Genomic DNA, 24051 nt, shown 5'->3' with positions numbered 1-24051 from the left:
CAGTCCCACATGGCATTCTGGGGACAAAGAACTCAGAGCCCAGGAAGGATTAGACACTACTAAGAAGTGGTAAGATAGCATTTCCCATTCCACCAGCTGGATAAAAATAAAGTACAAAGAATATCAATCCTCCAGCTTCAGGGCCTAAGTTGTTCATTGTGATCAGCAGCAGGTAAAGCTCAGCAGGATGTGAAAGATGCAGTTCTGCCAGTGAAAGCTTTAGTGCACAGCCCTTTCCTGTGTGCCACTTGTCACTTATCTCAGATGCTTATATGGTTCCTACAGCTCCAGTACGAGTTCATTACAATCAGTAACATATTCATCATCACAATAGCCTGAGAAGGTACAGAAGAACTTTTTTCCCTATTGTACAGACTGTGAACAAAAAGGTTAGGGACATGCTGGAGGTCACACAGGAGAGGAGAGCAGAGCACTGTGCTGGTCTTTGCATCCATCCTGATCACTGGACTCTACAGCAAGGGAGACCAAGGAGCCAGCTGGGAAAGGAGACAGCAGCTCCATTTCCAGGCCTCTTTCAAATACAGATGTCCCAACACTCAGCACAGCAGCAATTTAATTACACAGCATCCCTAGCACAATCAACACAACATCCACATCAGCCAAACCATGACCACAGCTCCAGGCACCCAGCCCTCAGGTGGGGCCTCCCAGCAGGTCCCTCTGACCTTGCTGATACACAGCACTAGCTCAGAAGCTGGTTTCTCCTTTGGGATGAATTCCAGCTAGCCATGCTGATGGCTCAGTGTCTCCCAGCATGCAGTATTTCCCTCCTGTTGTGACTTATCTGTAGGGGTTTAGTGCATGCATCCCACTCAGGGTCAGCCCATGAAGCTGCTGCATTTTATTTACCTAAGCAGTGCCAGCCAGTCCAATGCAACCCCTCCCATGGGTTGCATAATCTACCAACCTTTTAAAGGGATGTTCAGAAACCAGGGCTTTCCTCCATGTGGAAACGTGTAACTTTCTGGTTTTTGGTTTTTTTTTTTTACAAATGGCTATGTATATGCACTCTGTATAATTTTTAATATTAACATGTATTTTTAATATATTTAACTGAATGATTTATCAACCATTCTCTGATGATAACTACAACACTCCTTTAACATTCATATTTATTTTCTCTTTTCTTCTTTAACGTTTTCTTTTCCTGGAGCAGCTTTGCCCTGAGGTGGAAATGTAAAGGTCCACCACAATCTTTACTGGAGAAAAGAGTCCCATTTGAAGCTAATTCAGTGATACAATGAATGCACAGGTCATTCTGAGAATAAAACATAAAGACACACTAACCATGAAAGTTTTATTTCCTTCACAAGTGATAAGCATGTATGAAGGAAAGTCTTTTCTTATTGCTACCTTTGGCCTGCAGTGGAACACTTGTTAAAAAATGTTCCTTGATACTAATCTCCAACTGGTGTTTGACTTATCTTGAACTCTCAAATGTCACCAGCTTTCAACTGGGGCTGTGAAAAGACCTAACTTACATATCTATAAAAGAACTCTATTTTAACCAAGTCTCATTCTTTCTTCCTTCCTCCCTGCCTTTTTTCTTTCCCTCCTTTCTTTCTATCTTTATTCTGCCATGACATTTCTACTTTGATTTTGAGTTTTAATACAAAAAAAAGGGCAAGAGGAGAAGCTATAAATTATACAGAATAAAAATACTCTTAATTTGTCTAAGCCCCCCTTAAATTAAGAAATTTTTCCTTACTCTGACCTAGCACAAAATTTTTAACTAAATTTGCCTTTTAAGAAGTTGTTCTACTTCACCAGGGCAACAGCCAACCTTTCTGAGCTGGAGTGGATCCTGCAGAGATGCCAAGAGCACCCTGCAAAGATGAGGAAGGTGCTTCTTCAGAAATACAGAGACATGGGATGGGAAGGGAAAAGCGGATGCTCACAAAGATTAGGATTGAACAAATTTATTGTCACCTGTTCCAACCTATACAGCTGTATACTGAAGTGTTACCATAAACCAAAAATCTCTGTCAATTTGATTGTATGTCCATGAAATGGTAGATCTTCATTGCCCAGTAGATTTCCATGGGCCCCCCTTCCAAAGTCAAGTAATGCAGGCGACTGGGACACTCTTCAACAAGGGAAGCATCAAACAATCATGGATGCAGCTCAGGATGTTACTGACAAAGATCAGGAGAAAATTGCTTCCTTAATGGGATCTTGTTGTGAATCAGTAGATCAAAAATCTAATCAAGCACATTCCACCACACACATCACAGGGAGATCACAGGCAAGTGCAAGTCACAGATTCCTTGATCATTGGCTTGATGGGCGCAAAGATGATGCAAAGCTGAGTCATGCAGCTGAATAATGATGGCATTGACCCTTTGAGGAAAGGAAGGACTCAAATTCCATGTTCAGAAGCACTGCCAGAAATTGTCAGTGCTCCACATTATTCCTTAATCTGAAGCATCATTAGATTATTGGTTCTGAAGTTCACACTGTGCAAAGTAATTTGGTTCTCTAATAAGGCATCGAGGCACCAATGAGCCAACATGCCACAAGAGGATAATGATATGGGTAGTTCTCTCCTTTCTGGTGGTGTCTTATCCCTCAGATCTAAACACTGGACACACTTTCCATAGTACTGCTCATCTGAGCACATCAAAATGCTTTATAGATGTTCATTATAAGTAATTACCAGGCAGCACGTGTGAATAATTTACAGGATGGTAAAAGTACAATTTCTACCTCTCTCATGCTTTTTCTCTCTTTGCAGTTTTGACACATTTAAGTTTTGTTCTCCCTCTTTTTTTGGTCAGTGTCAGTAATTTGAATATCTTCCTAAATCAGATCTCTAGGTGCCTATAGTTACAAATATCTAGCCCTAAATTTGGAATAAAATCTAAAGCAGCAGGCTAAGACAGAGATGCCTTCTAGAACCAGCTGTGCCAATGGAAGGGGTTTTGCCTCCAGCTGGATCTTTTTAGCTTACATGAGCTGTTCCATCAGCACTAACTTAGCTTTTTATCCAGGTAAAACACAACAGTAATCAGTAAGGAGGTGTGAGCTACAAGACAGTAAGTGGGAGAGAATCTGACTCTAAAACACATCCCACTAATATCTTGAGAAAGTCTGAGAAATTAACAGACCTGAACTCATTAAATTCAGTCAGAGTCACTTCTCACAGCTTCTCATTAAGACAAATACAGTTTAAGCATTTGAAGATCCTTTATTGATCAACAGGGGAAAAGAAACCTTTTCTTTCCAGATTTGCTGGGGTTTTCTCCTCCATTTTCTGCAGAGATTTTACACAATTCTCTTAATTCATTCTCTGCCTTTCATTTTTCCCAGTCAGCTTTGGGATTCCATCTCCCAGGGCAGTCTACATTTAACAGTCACGAGCATTTAAAACATAACTGTGAATTGTCATAATTGTCATTTTGAGCAGAGGCTGGGATTTCTGGGGTTTGTTTCCTTTTTTCTTCTTTTTTTTCACTACAGGATCTTAATTGCCTTTTTCATCAGAGATTTTCAAATAGAGTTGATGCTTGGGAGAGTTTAATACTTGAAAAAGAGAAGAATGGTGCCCACCTCAGACACTCAGAAGGGAAAGTGATTCAAAGAAGCAGAAGTAGAAAGGTGTGTCAAATGGCTAAAGGTGTGATACAAAGCCCAGCAAAGTACAAAGCTGAACACAAAGGAGGAAGGAAAAATACAGCAGCTGTCTACCAAGCCAACATGATAATGTTGAAAAGTTAAATAACCAGAAAGGGAAAAAAGGGGAGAGCTTTAATGGCAGGAAAAAAGAAAGGGCAAAAGAGAAAGAAACAGCACAAAGACAACAGTCTTATACACGCAGAGGAAAAAAGACATGTCCAATGACAGAACATATGGACAAAGAAAAATAACCCCAACCACAGATGGATTTCCAAGGCAACACACAGAAGCCAAACAAAAATGAGACGCAAGAAATTAATTTAAAATTTCCACAAAATAATTAAAACCCAAAAGTATTTTTGAAAAAAAGAAAGAAAATAACCTTTTCCAGCTTAATAAAAATGTTCATTTTCTAAAAAGGCCATTTTCCAACACAAGTTTTTCCATTCAGCTAATGTCACCCAGCTCCAGTTACATATTCCAGGCCCCCAGGGCTAAACATAATCTATCTGTGTTTGAAGCAAGAACATCTTTGTTCAAACTTTAGGCCAACAGCAACCAAAAGATGTATCAGTGCTCTGGTGAAAAGAAACAGGAAGGGAACAGTAGGGACAGATTTAAGCATGCTTTGAACATCAGACAGTGTCCAAGCAGTCAAGGATACCTGAGCCAAACTGTCACTTTTAATACTCATAACTCATTATGACATGACAATAAAAACATTTCAGAATGACTCCTACCATACAACAGCTTCTCCAGTGTGCAGCCCTGTAGGAACTGCAGTGTGCTGTTTGTAGAGACCTTCCAGGATTTCCAGGTCTCTGGGAAGCTGTTCTTTAGAAGATCAGCCAGCTCACTGCAGTGAGGAGCATGAACACAGGCCAGTAAATGTTCATTGCTGTGGAAACCAGTGCACTCATATCTTTCACTACTGCAGACCTTTGAGCCCAGCCAGGGCTCTTTTTCCGAGGTGCCACAGCTGTGGCTGATGGAGACACGGCTCTGCAGGAGCTGCAGGATGGACAGATCAATGGAGCCAGCAGTGGTTAGCACCACTGGAACTGCCTGCCACAGCTGCTTCTGTGGCAGGGAGCAAGCCAGGATGCCTGGGGAATAAGCAGTCTCTGGCATGGGGAGACCTATGGACACAGGGAAAAAAGACCATTCATGTTGGAACATGAACCCCTTTTGCCTCCCGTTGCTGCTGTCACGGCCTGGAGGCACGTGAGCATCAGGTATCACTGCAGAAACATCTGATCCACAGCAGAGCCTGGGTGGCACAGCAGGCTAATGCATCTCTCCTTCATCTCTGGAGTTAGAGGTGGACCAAATTCGACAGTCCCAGGGTATTCCTACGTGGATTTCCATTTGCTTCAGACCTCTATGCTCACTTTCTTCACCCAAAGCAGATTTCATCACCAAAAGTCATGGCAATGTCCCGGGCCAGGATTTAGTAGAAATGAAAATTGCTTGAGGGGCAAAACTGGAGAAAACAGATGTAAATCAAAGACTTGGATGCATTAGCAGAGCTACATGAAAAAGCTGTGATGAGAATGGCTGGAAATACCCAAGTTCAGGAGAAGAAGAACTGAGGAGAGTTCTGTGGAGACTTGGGACCAGCACAAGTTGCCATTCAGAATGGCAAATGTAGAAAATTGCTGTGGCCTCTGTCCAGCAGCACTACAACTTCTGTTCACCCTCATAAAAGTCAGGAAACACACCCAGTGTTTCAATAATGGAACAAAACATCTTACAGCAAATGCAGATATTTAAAAGAGGGTTCTAGCTGTATGTTCTATCCCAGTTGGTTTCGATCCACTGGTTTTAGCTGTTTCCTGAGGCATAATTGCTTCCAGTTTTGGAATGCATTAGTGCTCAGCTCAGCTCCAGGCATCATTCTAAAGGAGAGAGGCAGGGTGAATTTTTAAAAGAGCCAGATAGCAGTATTATTTTTACACGAGCCGTTACTGTTCTTTCTCACTGGAACACCTCCCTGCTGGTACTGCTGATCCGAGCCAGCCCTCACCCTGAAGGGCACTTTACTTTCAGTCCTCACTTCACTTAGGGCTGTAAGAGCTCAGCCATGAAAGGAAGCAGTAGGCACATCCTACATCCCAGCTGCAGCGCTCCGCCTCTCCGCTCCTTCACCCAGCTGGAGAAGCTGGGCTCCACTGTGCCCTGACTGAACTAACCCAAGCTCAGGCAAGCTCAGCAGCAGACATCTCAGCCCCAATAATGAGGCCACTGGGAATCATTTAGGACGATGTCATTAGTGCAACCACATAACCTTTGAGCTCCTGGAGGTAATTTCATTTCTGTTTCCATGGCTGATAGAGTCTGTTGTGCACAGGCTTGAGGAAACTGGAGCAGGATATTTCAAGCCAATCTCAGTTAAGCCTGGTTACTCCCCCCACTTCCACCTCTCTTATTTATAGCCAACAACTGGACACTGCAAGTCAATGACCATCGACAATATGACATGTGGATCTACAGACCCAGCAAGTCTGATATCAACTGAGCTGACACTGCTGGATCCTGGCTATCATCAGAGGAGAGACAAATATTCCAGCTGCCAATAGACGTGCCCTTGCATGGACCTTATGTGAAGCACCCTTGGCCTGAGGGAGCAATAGAAATCAATTAAAATTCTTTGTTGTGCCAAATTCTGCATACCTTTCAGCAGCTCCCTCTCCTCCTTCCTCTGCTACAGGTGGACCACTAATCAGAAACCCTTTTTTGTGCAGCAAACAGCTAAAGCTTTAAAGAACTAACAAGATGGCAGGGGTTTTTTTGTTTGCTGATATAATCAGGGATCTCACCTCCTTTTCAAAGCCCACAGGACCAAATGTGTGAAATCTTTCATTGATTCTGCAGCTTCCCTTTCCAATCTTGTTTGCAAAAAGCTCTTGAAATTTATCCTGCACTTGAAGATGGCATTTATAGTTGTCACTTTTGCCTACTCTCAGCATCCATCCTCCACACAAACAGCTTCTCCCTGGAGTCAAAGAGGACATCTGATAATTTCCAAGAAGCAGCAGCAAGGATCTGCTCACAGGGGAGAAGAGACTCTGAAAGAGCGCTCCAGCTGCTCTGCTTAAATGTCCCTTCAGGGTACACTTCAACTGAGTGAGAGGAGCTCTGGCCAGACCCTGGCTAACCCCAGGATCCAGTGCTACCATATCCAGAGGTCCAGCACAGCTGAGAATCAAGCCTGAGGTCCCAAAACAGCTCAGCCCTGTTACTTTTTAAACCCACATGTGAATTAGTAGTGAATGAAGACTGCTCGAAGTGATCAGAAAACAACAGATCATTTCCTACAGCCCACCCAAGAGCTGTACAACAGCAGCAATTCTGCATTAATGAGGGCCTGGGCTGCAGCTGGGACAGATGTCTTGAAGCACAAGGATCCCAGCTTTAGCTCCAGTGCTTCAAACCATGAAACCTCCCATAATTCTCTGTGTGGACTCACAAATGACTTGTTCAGACATTGGAAAGCACTGTCTCACTTCCTTGAGCTTCCAAGAGTCAGACTCAAAGTAAGGAGCAGAATGTGGGAGAAACATGAGTGTGGATGGGACAATGGGACAAAAGGCAAGGAGAGCAGAAATCTCTTCAAAATAACAGTAATAAATCAGGAAAGAACTGATTCTCTGTCCACACAGGTGGTGGTATTGACAAACATATCTCCTTTGCTTTTCCCACAATTACACTATCAACCAGGCTTCTGGAAGCAATAAAAACTCTTTATCTACCATCAGTGTACGCTGAGATTTGAAATTACTTTCAATGACAAAATGCAGGCTTAAGTGCTCTCACTGGCATATAGTAGGTCTGAGACATTAGCATCAAGAGATGCTGTGAATGAGTCCTGCTCCTTCATTGCTCTCAGAATAGCAGATGATCTCTGCTGAAAAGTCACTGTGATTTGCTGGGCAGAACCTCAGCTTAATAGGGACAAAGTACCCCCAAGTTTGAGAATAGCTTCTGTCCTCATTACAAGCTCTTCACCCACCTTCACAGACACGGTCCTGTAACTAATGACTGCAAGAGGCTCACCACAGGCTCTGCAGAGCAGTGCTTCAGCATAACAGCAACTGCTCATCGCTGAGTGCTGATTATCTTGTCACACCAGCACTTCCTTCTCCTAGGCAGACACGGTGAAGTTACCTGGAGAATGCCTAAAACACACATTTCTGAGAGGGAACTGTGGGGTGATGGATTATAGGAGGCTGCCAACACAGACACCAGAGCCATTAGGACTGACTGAGGTCTGATTACAGTTTTGCATAGTGTAAGGGCACATCTGAAGACGTGTAATTTAATGGCTCATTACTCGCTTCCTACTCAGAATTGTGCAAGAAGGAAAAACTGCCAGAGTCTGGTCAGTTTGAAATCACCTGTTTGTGTTCTACTAGGAAATAGTCTACAAAATCTCATGAAATACTAAGCAAGGAAAATGCTTGACTCCCTCTGAATTGCTTCAAAGTGATCAGCCAGCAATTGAAAAGTAGAGCTGGAATTGCTGGAACACTTCCTGATACTTGATTTTTGTAACTCCCTTAAAATAGGAAGCCTCCATTTCATTACTCTCACTTTCCTGGAGAGAACTAGCTATTTTCTTGTGCATTTCCTTATGTCATTTATTTCTTGCCCCATAAAGCTACCGCTGGTTCACGCATGCATTGCAATACAGGACCTCTATAAACCAAGAGCTGCTGTAGGAAAACGAGTGTCACTCTGCTGCTGAGAGATAGAGGCTGGGAAGAAGCAGATTTTCAATGACCTTTGTTTCTGGCTCTGCTCTCTTAGTGCCATTCAGCCACAGCAGTCAGGGCTGGCAGAGCATGTTTGTCCTGTTAACTCAGATGCTGTCCCTGCTCTGACTCAGGTGAAGAGCTGAACACTGATTTAGACTTTCTCAGTTCTCACATGTGTCAGCCACCAGGTCCTTTACTTTAGCAATATACCATGAATATTTGTCTTCTGCCTTGAAAATGCAGCTCTTCACCAAGCTGTGATGAGGCCTTGGAGTGGCTTTGAGATGTCTACTTTATGTTTTTGCTGGTGAAGCTCTTGTTTAAGAGAGACAATTTTTATTCTGGCTAGCTTCCACATTCCAGTGCCAAACAACACCCACTCTGACAGCATCACTTTCTTTTTTTTCCTGCCAGCCTCTGTCATGTTGCTGTTCATACTCTTGTTTTTCTAATCCCTGAGTCCCTTCTTTCATTCACCACTGTCAGACACCTTGATCAGGCAGCAACATACCTCCAAAAAGACCTCAAGGCTTAAACAGATCCACAGTCAGGCCATCAGGAACACTACTGCACCAAATAAAAGAAAACTGACTTTGGGCATGAGGAGCAGGCTGAGATCTACAGCCATCAATTAAAAAGGTGCACTAATTACCCTGAGCCAGGGAATTTCACATTTAGGCACACAGTATCATACACAGAGAAAAGCATACTAGAGAAAATCTGTGCTTGCATGAGCAGAGCAGGAAAAGCCCCAAATTTTGTGACAGTCTGCGTATCAGTGAGCACTTTAAATCCTCTTTAGGGTGATTAGAGGTGCTCAGGAGCTGGCAGAGCCTGGCTCTCAGCAGAGGTGCTGCAAAGCTGGTCCTGCAGTGGCAGCCTTGGGAATACACAGTCTCTGTTCCTGGTGAGCACCTTCCAGCAAGCAGGATATGCTCCAGCACTTACAAAAGGGGGCAAAAATGACTATTGGATTTAGAGTAAGAGATTAGGTTTAGGCTTTGGGGGCTTTTGGCTGTTTTGTTGGTTTTTTTTCTTAATTTTGGGTGGTTGGTTGGGTTTTGTGTATGTGTATGGCTTGCTTGTTTTGGTTTTTTTTTTCCCCATGAAACTGTTGGTTCTTTATTCTTTTAAAACTCTAGACTTCTTGCCTGCTGGAGGTGGCTCAGGTGATGAGAAAGATGAAGTAAGCAGATATTTTAAGGGTGCAATTAAAAAAAACAACTGAACTTTTAAAAATTCACTGTGATTTGAATCATGCAAGTCCTGCTGAGATCAAGTGGAACATGCATCTAAAGAAATTGCAGGAAGGGGAGGGAGGAATAATAAAATAAGAATTATTTCATATAGGGGAACATATTCCTTAGGGAAAAAAATAAAAACACCCAAAAAACCCCAAAAGCCAAACAGAAAGTCTGAGAGACACAGAGGAAACACCAAGCAATTTCACAGCAATTCCCTTGAGAACTGGTTGCTTTCCTGAGACTCCTAATTAATTATACATGCTAGTGAAGAAATATAATATGGCTTTGAATAAAATAAAACTCAAAATTTAAAATGAAAGAGATAGGGAGAGGGAAGACAAAATGATTTTGTTAATTCAAGTTTGAACTAATTTAACTTTAATCAGAAGCTGACAGGAAAATGGTAAGCTCAGCTGCTTGTCACATTCAGCAGAGATGTCCCCACTGTCTTTAACAGATAAAACACTTCACTACTGACCTCCAGTGGGAGCAGAACATTGCCTTTAATGCTGTTGAGTGCAGTTTCAACAGATCTCAGTACTTATAATGTGCTCCATGGTCATCTCTCCATCAGCCCGAACAAATGGGATTTTTTTTGAGTCTAAAAACATAGGGTTTTTTTTTTTCAGGCAGTAGAAATATCTGGCTTCTATAAGCTGCAATGACCTCCATGACTCCATGACAAGGCAAGTCAGGGCAGATCTGGGTTAGAAAAAAGACTTTGGGCTCACCAAAACAAAGGTGAAAAATCTTGTCAGTGACAGTAATTTCAAGTGTTATCAGGTTTAGGCTTTACAAATCTCAAGTGTCCTGATCCCTCGCCCTGAGTCATGTAGAGAGTTCCCAGAAACCATGTTCATCCTCTCTGTGGCCTCTTCCCCTTCTTTAGACTTTCTAGAATGTATCCATCTGGGGTTCATTTATTGAGTTTTATTTGGACTTCTCCAATTACAAAAAAAACCAAACAAAACAAAAACCAAACAGATCCTGGTTGTCCTTGACTCCAGTTATCAAAACAGAAATAAACCAGCAGCATATCCCAAGAGCCAAAAGGGTCCTCCAAGAAAAGCACAAGAGTTGTTGTGTGAGCAAACTCTGCCTGTCCACATGAGCAGATGTGCTCTGTGCCTTTCCTTGTGACATGATCCCAGCTGTTTTTTGGCCAGGGTGGGAATTCCTGCCACTGCCAAGCACCCTGAATAGACAAGGCTTCTCACAGAAGCTCAAATCCCTCCCCAGAGCAGAGCTCAGGCAGTAAAGCACCTCTCTCTTTTCCCAAGTAGGACATTTCAAACAAAAGGTTTCAGGTGAGACTCAACTGAATGTGAATATTAATGTGAAGGGAGCTTGGGTCCTGCAGCCCACACAGTGCCATGGAAAGGGATACCCTCTGCACAGTGCTGGACATACTCCTTGACCACATATTGATGGCCTAGGGAGAGCCCTCAGCAAGGTCTCACTGCAGGGGGAAAAACCCAAGTTAATTCCAAATCATCTTTACAAAAACAAAACAAAAGGGGTATAGAACCTCTCAACATGCTGCTATAGGTTCATGTGCTAACAACACAGGACCCAACACTCTTGTCAGACTGATCAATTGTTGTTTTAGGTGTCAAAGGCACCATGGCTTCAAATCCTGCCCACTTACACCAGCGCATTCTATAATCTGCCTTTATACTATCAGACATTTCTTACTTGGAGGCAATAGGTCAGTTGTTTTCTCACACAACACCAGCTCCATCACAGGCTTGCTGGATTTTCAAGCAAACCTCTGAGACTCATCTCAGACTCACAAGGATATTACTGATATCCTTCAAATTCCTCATTAACCTCCTGTTTTCTCTGATGCCTGTAAGAACATGGAAATGACAGGCCATAATTTTAAAGTATTTTCCTGATTAGTACTGGCAAATCTCCTCTCTCTTCTTTTTGGATGCCCCCCCCCCCCAATCTGTGCTCTTGTGCTGTACCCAGAAGTTGTGAATTCCTTGGGGAAGGAACAGCCCCTTCTGTTTCAAGTTTGCACATTGCCTAACACAGCAGGGCCCCAGTTCACAGCTCCAAGATGCTGCAAATTCCACTGCAAACAACAGCAACAGCAAACACCACCCATTTCTGTTCCTGCCCACTTGAATCTGGACTGAGCACGTAGCTGGCATGTTTGTCTATATCTCATTTTACAGGAATCCTAGGGGCAAGAGTCACGTCTCATCTGCAGAGATGAGATTCCTCTGCTCCCTGCCCATCTCCCCACGGCAGCAGACCCCAGCTGCTCCTCACCACTTGAAGACCAGATGTGCCCCTGGTCTGATGCCAGTTGGCAACTATTATGTCTCTGTAAAATAAGGGCACTGAAACAAGCCAGGTTAAAACAACAGTGATTCTCTGGGACCAGCTAGAAATAGGGCAGTTGGATATGAGCAGCCACACAAGGAGGGATGGATTGAAACCACCAATTAACCTCAAGTAGGTCAAAGAGCCACTGCAGGCGAACACATCCCAGTCACAGATGACAGGGGCTGCATTTAAAGCAATGGCCTAAAAGAAGAAATCATTATATCACATATAGCCTGAACTCCTGTATCAATCTGCCTTCAGAATTAGGTGTTTTAGAGTCTCTGTTTTTATCCAGATCCATTTCCATGCACAGCACTATGGCTCTTGCTCTGGCAGCACAGATCTGACATCAGTTAAATTTCACTTTCAAACACATACAAAGTTACGTGTTGCAGAGTAGAAATCCCACTTCACTTTCATTGATTATTAAGAATGTTTCTGCTTTAATTTCTTCTGACCCTCCAAATAAACTTATTGTCTGGAGTATTGCTGCTTAGCAAAATTTTGTAATATTTAACGTTCTGTCTTAATTAGTATCTCTGAATTTGGATTTTGGCAGGTACATCTCCAATTCTCCTGACCAGATTTGGCTTGGCAAAGTCATTTCTTCTTACAAAAACACTTGAATCTTCTTGTTTTAGAATGACTTTTCACTCTCCCATTTATGATTTTCTCATTTACGTGCTATAGCCTGGAGCTCTCTAAGTCTTTGTTACTACCAGCTCTTTAATCAATGATACACCAATGCTTTCCTCCTTTGTATTTTGCTCAATAGAGCAACATTTAAATTCACACCATGGGGTTTTTCTCCCTGTCATTTGTGATATGTAAATTGCAACAGAAGGATTTTGCTACATGACCCCACATATCTGCCAGGAGCAGCACTGCAAACAATGTCTAACTACAGACACTTCCATTCTCCTGTTATCTCTGCACAGATTACACTGCTACTTTAATTTTATAAACACCAACTCTTCTGTACTTTTCATCATTTCCCATCCACCCAGCACAATTTCAAGAGCATGTCTACAAAGGTGTAGTTTCAGCCAAAGAAACAAAATCCTTTAAAACGGAGCAGTTGTATTATACTCAAAAATAATGTCACATCACATCCTTCCAAAACACGAATCAACCTCGTGTTCACAGTGTTGGTGAGAACACTTTAAGGGCTGGAACAGAAAAGAGCCAACAGGACAATGCAGAGTAACCTGTAGAGTGCACAGATTCACACAGATTTCCTCAAGGCTTTCTGCCTCTGCTTCTCTTTCTGACATCCTTATCCCTAGCTGTCCCCAGGAATTCTAAACCTGTTAGTAAGCATTTCTGCTCTTCTTTGCATGGCCCCATCTCACAGCCCTGTCAGGAGAAAGAGGTAAGAAGTTCAAAGTCTCATACAGACTCTGATGCACAAGATCTGTGCTTTGCTTCCTGCAGCTCAAGACAGGCAAAAAAAAATCGAGGAAATCTCAAGGCAGACTGGTCTGTTGGAGAACCAGAAGTGCAGCAGGGATTTACAGACACTTTTACTCCAGAATCCCACATTTCCAGCACAGGACCAAGATGTGGATAGTTGGGCAAGAGGTTCCTGAGGACAGAAGCACTCTTGCAACAGCTGATAAAAGTCAGGTGTAGGCTGCCATTACTTTCTCTTGCTCAAAGAACTCTTTTCAGTTCACCAAAGCAAAATAGCACCAGGACTAACACAGAGACACATTTTGATCATTCTCTTCTGTATTTCTTTCGCTGTCTGACAAACGAGATGTTACTTCAAGTGTATTCTCTACTTATCAGCTCGGGCTCTTGTTTCACATTGGGCTTTGCAGACACTGTACCTGAGGTGTCAGGGTATGATGGAGTGCCAGCTAATGCTTGAATAAAACAGTTTCTGAATTCTAAAGATGAAATGGAGAAAAAGAAAGATATGTCTTGTAGAGATATGTCAAACTTCATTCTCAAAGTGGCACACTTCCTTCTGGGAAGCAGCTAGAATCCATTTGAAAAAATCTTCAATCCGTGCTGCTCACAAGAGGAAGGAGTTCCTGCTCCATCTTTTCCCTACAGGCATTAGGTCACATACAGGGAAGCAAGGGAAATTTATGTCCCTTGGTACTTTGAGCCAACACTCCACATTTTCACTGCCTTCTCCCTGCAGAGGCTCCCCTAAACCACCACCTGTTGATATGTCCAGATTAGGATGGGAAAGTGGCAAAGAAAACTCACAAGTTTTCATACAAGCATGTATGAAAAGGAGCTGGACACACTTGTCAAATGTGGACTGGACCCATTATCCAGCAGTTTGAGCCAATGATGCTTCCAGTTTTTCAGAAGCACACAGCAGGGATTGAGCTGGTCCCTCTACATGGGATCAGAGTGCTCAAAGACATTTCCAGTAAAACACAGCACTGTGGACCTGCTGGCTTTCAAGAACATATGATTTTATCTTGAGCTAAACCTGTGTTATTTCATGGAAACCCACATCGCTTCCACCTTGATCAGTGCATAGCTCACAACTTTACAGACACTTCTTTCCCCTGCTACAGTTTTCTGTGGGAAATCCCATGCCAGAGGGAGTCATGCTGACCACCAGTTAATGTGATTAACTGTACAGGCAGCAAGTGACAGATGTTGTGTCTAAAAAGCAACTGGAGTTTGGCATGGGAACATCCTTTACAAGCTGTGAATACACATGTGAGCAGCTCCTGTGAGTATAAAAGAAATGAAAAATACCCCACTGACCTATAACTTGTTCTACAATTACCCCAGAAGTTACATAAAAACAACAAAACCCAAAATTAATTAAAAAGACATTACATATAATTCTGGGAAATGCACTGGAACTCTAAATTTTTAAAATCTGTTCTTGCTTTTCAAGCCATAGCAACAGTGGGGAATCTGTGCAGAAGCTTGGATTACACAGAGCCTCTGTGGACTGGTGGGCAAGGGAGAACTGATGAGGTGAGAAATGCTGGGAGGTTCATCACAGAGCTCTGTAAGTTATCACATGGCCAGCACACACCCACAGAAGTACCCAATCTCCCTGGCTGGGAGTCTGTGCAGGAGATACCACACCAATACACCAGTTAATGAAGTTAAAGACACTGGATTAGCAACACAGAGCAGAAACCGTGGCACCACTGCTGTCTCAGGGGGAAAAAAATATCACACTGACTCCTTAGGGTGAGGTTTTCTTCTCACTCAAGGCTGTGAGGGAGTTTGTTTCAGATCAAATGAAGACTGGCAGTGGAAGATGAAGTTTTGCCTCAGCCTTTGCCAGTGAGACACCCAGTTGAGTTATGGGCCCCTTATGAGCCATGCTGTGCTGGCTGAGCAGCACCAGTTCTGTTTGACCTGAATTTTTAGCAAATAAATGTGACCTAATTTTTTTTTTTTCCTTTTTGGTGACACTTAAGTGAAAAGCCTAATCTCTGATCAGTTTTGCAGAAATTAGATCACAATGGTAGATTGTGTGAAAGGCGATGAAATCGACAAAACCATAAATGAGAACGTACAGGAGATCTAATAAAAAAAACCTTATTCTTGTCCATATTACCACTAAATCTTCTGCCTCTTTTTATTTGGTGGAGGGGACAGAAGCCTTCCAAGCCAGAGGTCATTTGTCATTTACCTTGGTACATTTCTAATTGAGAGGAAAAAAAGAGTACAGGCATGAAGAAAGGAAAATAAAAAAAAACCAAACAACAAAACAAACAAAAGACAGGCACATCCTTCAGCCCTTTGTTTTCATAGCATCCACTGGTATTTCACCACTTCTGTGGGTTTTCACTGCGTTTAGAAAGTCATTGAAAAATGTTAATGGTCTGGTGGCAAAGCAGCCATTGGGAATGAAGAATGAGGCAGCGATGGAATGAGGGTGTGCAGCTAATGATTTCCTACATGAGCTGATTAAACATTGCACTTCCATCTCTTGCCACCTAATTCCCTCCACCACTGATTTATGGAAAAAGCCCCACCATCTATGGCTCCTGCAGTTTTATTAGCCAGTAACAATTTAGCACCACAAGAGGCTTTCCCAAGCTTCTAATTTTCTTATAATGAAGAAGGAAACGGGATGAATAGAAAGAAAAGAAAAAACAAACCAAAAAACCAGCATTACAGTGTCTTTGCTTAAAGGTGAGGGGAAAGGAAGTGAGGAAAGTTAGTCCAAAAAACTAAATAGAAATATCAGGGAAGGCACCAGGATCAGCACTCAGGATCCTGTTTATGATGAGAGGATCATTACTTCACAGAAATCATCATCTTTTTCAAGCCACAGAAGAAGACAAGTACAAGTTCCTATAAATGGAATTTGTCTGGTACTATTTTAGTGGGTTTAAAAATAGCTCTTCACCTCATTTTCTCTAATTCAGCCCTGCCTGCTGCTGGGTCCTTTCCAGTAAAAGATTCACGACATTTCTTGAAAATCTAAGCAGGGAGGATAGGGGGAATTTGCCTTTTTTTTTTTTATGATTTTGACATTTGTATTTTTCACCAGCAGGCTCGATCCTAGAATCAGAAGTGCAAGAGCAGGATGCTCTACCTAGCTAGCTGTGCTCCTTGGAAGAGGAGGAGGTGAAGGGGTGTGAGACATCCTCTGCACAAGAGGCTGTATCATTGCTCATGAGCTACTGGGGGAAAAGCTGCAGTCAAACAACACCATGATCACCCTCCAATTCCAGCCTGGGGGACGAGAATTTTTCACAGTGGGACTCAGAAAAGAAGTCACCATGGGTTTCAACCCTCGGGGAGGAACTATCTATGTATTAGCTACGAGTGTACAGCAGTTCAGATGCTATTTGCTCCATCTGGCACCTTAAAGCCAGATGTTTAATCTAAGCCAGTCAGTTTGGCATCCTGTATTTTAAACAGGAAGCTTGATCCCATCCCAGACTGGGTCCTCCTGCTGATCTCAGTGAATCCAGCACTCGGACATGTCAGTGCACTCAGCTGCTAGATGACTCTTCTCCTTCCTTTGTCTGGGTGAGTTTTCTGCTGGCCTGACAAGCTAAAGTGGTTGTGACAGCAAGACAAAATCCAGAGCCAGTAAAAGAGCAGAGTCAGAGATGTGCAGCCAGGAGTGGGCAGCAGTTTAGATTGGAAAGTATCTAGGTAGGAGTTATAATGTCTCAGGAATGCAGGAAATGACATACTATATCAAACCCATACATATCCTATCTCTGACATCAATCAGACAGGCATTTTAGAGGAAAATACAAGATATTGCCTTTAGTAAAAGATTACTTAACCTGCCTTGCTGTTTTTTTTTTTTTCCTCTAACTCCATCACAGGCAGGCTTGGTTTGCACCAAAAAAAAAAGAAAAAAAAAAAAAGGATTATTTAAGCTTCCTAAATCAGTGCAATTTTAATACAAATTATTAAAGTTATATGTACAGCCTTAGGATTCTTATGCAAATCTTTCTGTTCACTATGTGAAAATTTTAAAGGCACCACTGCAAAATTGACAGTGAAAAATTATTCCTCAAAAGTGAAAGATGTATTTTGCTTAGGTCCCTCTATTGCTACTGTAATGGAACAGATTTCAATCAAGTTGGTTTGGACTCAAGCTCTGTATTATATTACTGGTATGATGGACTTGTGACAAGAGCTGATGGCAAGGCTCTCAGAAATTGGTTTAATATTCAACTGTGGTACCTGAGGAGGGATCAGAGGCAGAGCTGGTGAGAGCATGGACTGCAAAGCCGTGCTGGCTGCACTCACTGGTGCCAAGAAGACATAAGGGACAGGCTTTTCCTGCCTTCTGTGAGGGCAAGGCACATCCCAAGTCCTTCCTTGGCTGCAGAAGCCTCAGCACTGCAAGGAGCACAGAGGCCAAGCCAGCTTTTCCCAGCAACCTCCCAAAAAACTGCTGTGCCTAAAGCTGCTCTCTGATTTCCTGACACTCATTTAAAGAGATGGATTTTTGACTCTGTGGCATCTGAAACATAAAGTCTTCAGAAACCAATCAAACTTTTTGTTACATTCCAGTAAAACAGAAAATACTAAGCACTCACACACAAGCAAATCTCCAGGATAAAACCGAGTCTCCGTTAGATTTGACCAGAAGCCAAACAACAGTGATAACTGTGCCAGCTGAGGAATTTTTTCCTAAGCCTCCTGGTTTCTTGGAGAAAGCCTTTGTATCTGGATCACAGCCACAACAATGACTTCATCTTGGACAGGGCTTTAGCTACCCCAGCTACAACAATGAACCAGATCATCAACAGGAAGAAATCAGGGAATTCCATGAAAACTCATGGAGCTGCATCTATTTAAACCAGACATGAGACCAGTAATTCCATAAGATCAATATAGAGCTGTAACTGAAAACTAAGATTCAGGAAGATGAGAGTTCAACTTTTCTTCTGACTTCCCTCTTGAGATTATCCATTTGGATTTCAAAAGCAAGAGAAACAAATTTGGCTGAACTGTCTCCTTAATTATGGATGCCAAAGAGTAATCATCTATACCTACATTCATTTTTTAATTCTTCTAACTCTCCACGCACACATTTTTTATTTCCTTGGAACAGACACTGACACCAGAGTCCATCATTCTGCAGAAATATTTCCCAGTCTGCTTCCTCTTCCCCAGACAGATATACTGATGATGCAATTTCCCCTGACATCGTTTTGGAATGAAAATATTTTGATAAATCAAAGATCTCAAAGGCATTTGTCCATCTCATTCTCCCTGACTTGTGCACTGAGAATATGCCACAGCAGATTGAAATCCAAGAGAGAAAAGAGTGGATATGTGCAGAGGAGGGAGAATGATTTAAACAAAAGAAAGGACACAGACAGATTTCCCTGGAGATCAAAAATTCACATTGACCAAAAGGTCATCTTGGCATTGAAGGAGAGCTGACAAGTTCTAGAAGGAAGGCAACAAAGAAACTGTTTTGCATGAAGATCCTAATTCCATTAGTAATTATGCATTGAAATAAAAGGTGCAAAACTGTTCTTCAACAAAAGGCTGGAGCTTCCTGCAGAGCATGCACACAGCTTCAGGGAATCGTGAGTTCAGAGAGACACGTTTCCCTTTGTAATTACACAATGTCAAACTATGATGTCCCCAAGTCTTAATTGGGGTCTGCAGGCCCTATCATCATCATCATAATAAAAGCAGCTATTTAAGTCACTGCAAATAACACACGTCAGTGTAAGTCAATCAAAAGTCTTCTCAGCTCTCTATCAGCAGGCTGTGTGCAAAGGTAAAATGAGGAAATACATGATATACTTTCCTGGATTCAGTCTTGCTCCCACTGAGGCCAGCAGCAGAGCTCTTGTTGACTTCACTTACGGCATAATAGTGTTTATAGGAAAGAAGTATTATTTCCCTGTTGACAGTTCAGTCTTTGGGCAATGCCATAAATACAGACTCTGTATTCTCTTCTGTGCTTTTTACCCTGCTGCCCAGAAAATGCAATTTTTGGATTTACAGTCTGTACAAGACAGGTGAAACAGTTCTGACACAGAATGGCACAAGCCCACAATTCAGATTATTTACAAGTGACAGGCCAAATGACAGGAGAATGATTTGCACCAGCAAAATTTCACAGGGAAAGCAAGTAAGGAAACTGTACTTTGGCACCTATAATTACTGGAAGGCTTAAGAGAGCCAGTGAAAACTCCAAATTTACAGAATTGCACCAAACTAGAACATACAACTACTGTGATTTTTTCTCCCCTTGAAAAAAGATATTTTATAACAAATGATGTATTTTGTATTAGTAGTACTAAAATAGTATGAAAAACTGAGACAAATGCTAGAAGGAATAGAAAATGAAATTAACTATTTTTCCAAAAAAAAAACAAAACAAAACCCACAAAGTAAAAAAAAAATAAAAGAAGAAGCAATTTCAAAAAGGATTTGTGTCAAGAAAATATGTTACAGGCAGATTCTTGGAAACTTTGATTTCTGAAAAAAACCCTATTTTGCTAAAGCTGTGTTTTCTCATGGAAAATGGTTTCAATTAAGTTTTCCTGAACAGCAATATGTCATATCCCATATGCAAGTTACAGCTGAGCAGTAGTGATTCCCATGTTTGCTTAGATATTTATGGCATCATTTATAGCTACTCCATTATGGTGAGAAATATTTTGATTTCATTCTCTGGGCACAGAATGATGGGGCCTAGACAGCTGACAAATGACAAATGAGAGCTAGTCTGTGCTCACATCCAGCATCTTTTTAGGATGCATTTCAATCACCTGGCTGCATTGCTTCCTCTGGCCTGCTGCACAGGGTTGCCAGTAATCACTAAAACCACAGGGCTAATTTGTAAACCAGGAAATCTCTCTTGACAAAGATGAAAAATATCAATTGTATTAAAAAAAAGAAAAAAAAAAAAAGGTAACAGGCTCAATGTAAATTCTGATTTAGATTTCCAACATGTCCTTGGAAAGTATTTTATCATCATATATCCTTCACATTGTAGGAAAAGAAAGATTGTGCAATTGTTCCCATAAATTGTTCATGGATGTCAGTTTACAGAACGTGCAGAGCTGTTTTCCTGTGGACCAGGTGTTCTTGAAGCCTAAGGTTATACAGATAAAGGCCTACAAGACATCCAGATTCCAGATTCGTCCTCGAGTAAGATTCCCACAAAGCAGTGTGATAATGCAAATTACTGTGGTTTCAGCAAACACCACACTCAAAAGTGGCTGCTGCCCTTCCATCTGTGTGTGCCTTCCAAGGGTATGAAAAGTCTTTGTAGCAGTCAGCAGGTTCCTGCTGGCCTGGTGAGTGATGCTCTGACAGTCAGGTTCTCCAGCACAGTCATTCTGTGTGGCCTATTTCTCTTTCAACCATTACCTGTGGAACAGATCTTTCTTCTCCCCTTTCTCCTCCTTTATCTCAGCACAGCACTCCTTAATCACTTGGCTCCTGGGAATGTTTCAGACCCAGTCTGTGCAGCAAAGCCAGGTGTGGCTGGAGCTGAGCAGATGCAAACTGTGCACTGTGCTGTTATCTCTTTGGAGGGAAGTTTTAAAAGGCTTCGCTGTGGAGACCAGGATTTATTGTTCCCATTTCTACAGACAACAAAACCAAAGCACAAAGTGTAAGAGACAGTACTTTAGGCACTTTATGAAAAATGCAGGAGCTGCTGGCTCCCAGCCACTGGATGTGGGGGACATTCAGCCTAGAACAGCCCATTAGTTTCACAAATGGTCATTGTTGAGTGATTTCAAAAGCATTTTTAGAATGGCTAAGATTTAAAAAGAAAATTCCAAAGAAGCCCAAGTTCCTACTGATTCAACCAAACAACTTCCCCACTCTGCAGCATCCCAAATTCTCCAACAAAGTCCTCCATGAATACCAAAGCACTGAAACAAGTCCACATCAGTTTATACTGGATATGCCAACTAGCCAGGCCTTCTGCAGCCAGGAAAACTTATCAGCCAAGTTCTGCCTGCCCTCATCAGTGGGGCTGCAATCAGGACTTTCTCTGCTCTATTTTAATACCCATTTTAAATATACCTTTATACCCTTACTAAAACTTTTACTCCCTCTTCCACATTTGTTTGCAATTGGGTAACACATTCAACTGTTATCAGAGAAGGCAAACACAACTGTAACTAAAGATATTTAAAAAAATAAAGATAAATAAAGATATTTTCAAGCAAGCCATCAGCAGTACTCTGGCATTTGCTCACCTGTAGCTCTCATGGCTACTGAAGAGTCAGTGTATAACAGAGGTCCAGCTGCATTCTGGTCTCTGATTAATAAAAATCAGATCTAAAGATAAAGAAGATGATGCTGTCCTGATGTGCCTCTTTTGTACCAGGAATTTAGACTGTGGTGTCTTCAGCCTCTACTTTTGTTAACACTTGTTCAACCATTAACAATGAATTCATCAACATTTCCCTTAGTTTACAGAAACACACAACTCCAAACAACTGCTTCATTTATGCAGGAGAATATGTCTGACAAAATATGGCAGGAAAAAGAGATCCTGAGAAAAACACAAGAGGAAGCAAGGGATGAAGTGGAATGAAGAAGACAACCTGATGTTTTCAGCTGTCTTCTTACCACCACACAACCAGCCCAAGGCCTTACTGCTTTTAGATTTGGCACTTGGGTTTTCTTGTCTCTATCCAGCCTTCATCTACAGTTTAAGATATTAAAACCAAAGCAGAATGACTGATGTTCTTGTGTTCTACCATAATTTATAGCTTAGTTTTTCTCAAATGGTCCCCTCATTTATTTGTTCTGTGGTTGTGACCCTCAACTGCTCATTAGTCAGGGAGGTCACTTAGAAAATTTTTCTACTGGTTTTCACTATGTGTCAGCTCTCAGTTCTCCTACTGCTCAAAGGGAAAGCCAGCTTAAACCTCAGTTACTTGTTTCTGATAACTACTAGGTACAGACATGCATAGATAGATGAATAATAGCATTTTTCTTAATATTATTTTGCAGTAGATCTTAGCAGCCTGAGAAAGCAATGAAGACCACTCAGGTAAATCACGTGCAAACATGAGGAGCTTGATTTAAGAGCAACATTCTGTAGGGAAACCCTCCTGGTTCTGTGTGCATGCTCATGATTTCCACTCACTCGATGGTACCAACAAGATACTGCCCCCTTTTCACCCTCCAGCAGCTTCTCACAGGATCCCACCTGCACTAACACTGGTCAAGGTGCAGCAGTAGGTGTGCTGCAACCATCTGTGCTGTGCTCTTGTCAAGTAATGACACACAGGACCTCTCCTGGAGCTCCCAAAGACATCTGATCTTCACACACCTAGTGCAGCTTTTGGCAAGGGAAAAAAAAGGCAAAGGTAATCCAGTTTCCATTGAGAGTAGCAAATTAATACCTGCAACTCCTTAAGAGCATGATCTCATGATTTCTTATTAATCAGGCAAGTCTGAACCTGGATGATGGAACAGCCTCAAAGGAAAACCCAGATGCTGTAAAGATCTAGTAATTAATACAAGATGGTCTTGCTTGTTATTCTGTGCTGAACTAGTGCCCAACACATAGCTGTTTTTTGGATAAGATATAAAATCAAGGTCATGATAACCCATCCTTTTTTTTCCTTTGTTTGGGGTTTCTTTGTTTTTTGTTTTGGTGGGTTTTCTGTTTGTTTTTGCAAGCACAAAACTTTTAAAATCCAAGATTCTGGACAAATTCCAGTTAAGAAGATTACATTCTGTCTACAAAAAAATACTACCGTTGTTTCTCTCTTTACCTGTTAACAAATTTTATGTAGTTCTTGATGGAGTAGAGTAGTTGCTGTGTTCCACCCCAGAAGTGTTGCAATTCAGCAGGGAGTGAGCAATCTTTTTGTATGCTGTGAGAAAAGCCCTCCGGGATTCTTTCAAATGAAAGGAGTTAAATAAATCTCAGTTATTGCTATTATGACTTTCTCCGGCATTTATCCACAGAATAAATGGATAGGTAAGTTGATTTTCAGGCTGCTCTTCATTATTTCCTGAGCAGAACTACCTGAAAGTGGTTCACTATTACTTATACAAAATTTAATTTGGTGACTAATAGAGCCAGGCAACTAAAGCAGGCAGAACTCTATAATCAACACAAGGAGACTTGAATTTATTAGGTGGTGACTGGTGAATCCCAGGGACACAAAGGTTCTGTGAACTTTCCAAATCGCATACTGGGCTTTTGTAAGGTTCCCAGAACTTATTTGAATTCACTGAACTTTTCTTCTTCTGTAACACATTCACAAAACCAGATCCTAGTCCTTACTTTGGCTGCTTTCAAATACAGGAAGAAATCCACTGCTGGCTTCTCTCCTACCTGTCTGCCCACTCTCACAGCTCTCCCATTGGGAAAAAAGCCTGAAGATATAGCTCATGTGGCCTGGATGTCTTTATGGCCTCTGTTGCTTAGCTACCAGAAAGGTCCTACATGGTTACTGAGCTGGCACAAATATGAGCAGCTTGACACTGCTTTTCTTTACACTGGGCACTTGCTGGATCCATTCTTCATCCTGCTGGTGTTTTATTTATATTTTCTGGGCTTACTCCTCTCCCTGGCTCTATTACTCAAATGAAAGCCAGTACAAAATGAAAGCACAAATAGCCCAGGTCTAGCTGCAGAAGTTTTGATCTTTGAGATC

General features: G+C 41.9%; 1 protein-coding gene across 3 annotated transcripts in view; it reads right to left on the bottom strand.

Moving 5' to 3' along the window:
• AGBL1 (AGBL carboxypeptidase 1) overlaps window positions 1–24051 on the bottom strand; it is a 239592-nt gene that overhangs the window by 35260 nt on the left and 180281 nt on the right. For 2 of the 3 annotated variants that reach the window (XM_086848702.1, XM_086848701.1), the window contains one exon: window positions 20366–21003. The exons of the other annotated variant lie outside the window; for it this stretch is intronic. The gene's annotated coding sequence lies outside the window, so the exon portion shown is untranslated. Of the gene's footprint in view, window positions 1–20365; window positions 21004–24051 lie in introns of those variants that run through there. 3 annotated transcript variants of the gene reach the window in all.

The sequence above is a fragment of the Cyanistes caeruleus genome, chromosome 13 (assembly GCF_971803275.1).
Source record: "Cyanistes caeruleus chromosome 13, bCyaCae1.hap1.1, whole genome shotgun sequence".
Taxonomy (NCBI): Eukaryota; Metazoa; Chordata; class Aves; order Passeriformes; family Paridae; genus Cyanistes; species Cyanistes caeruleus.
This window is presented reverse-complemented; position numbering and strand designations above follow the sequence as displayed.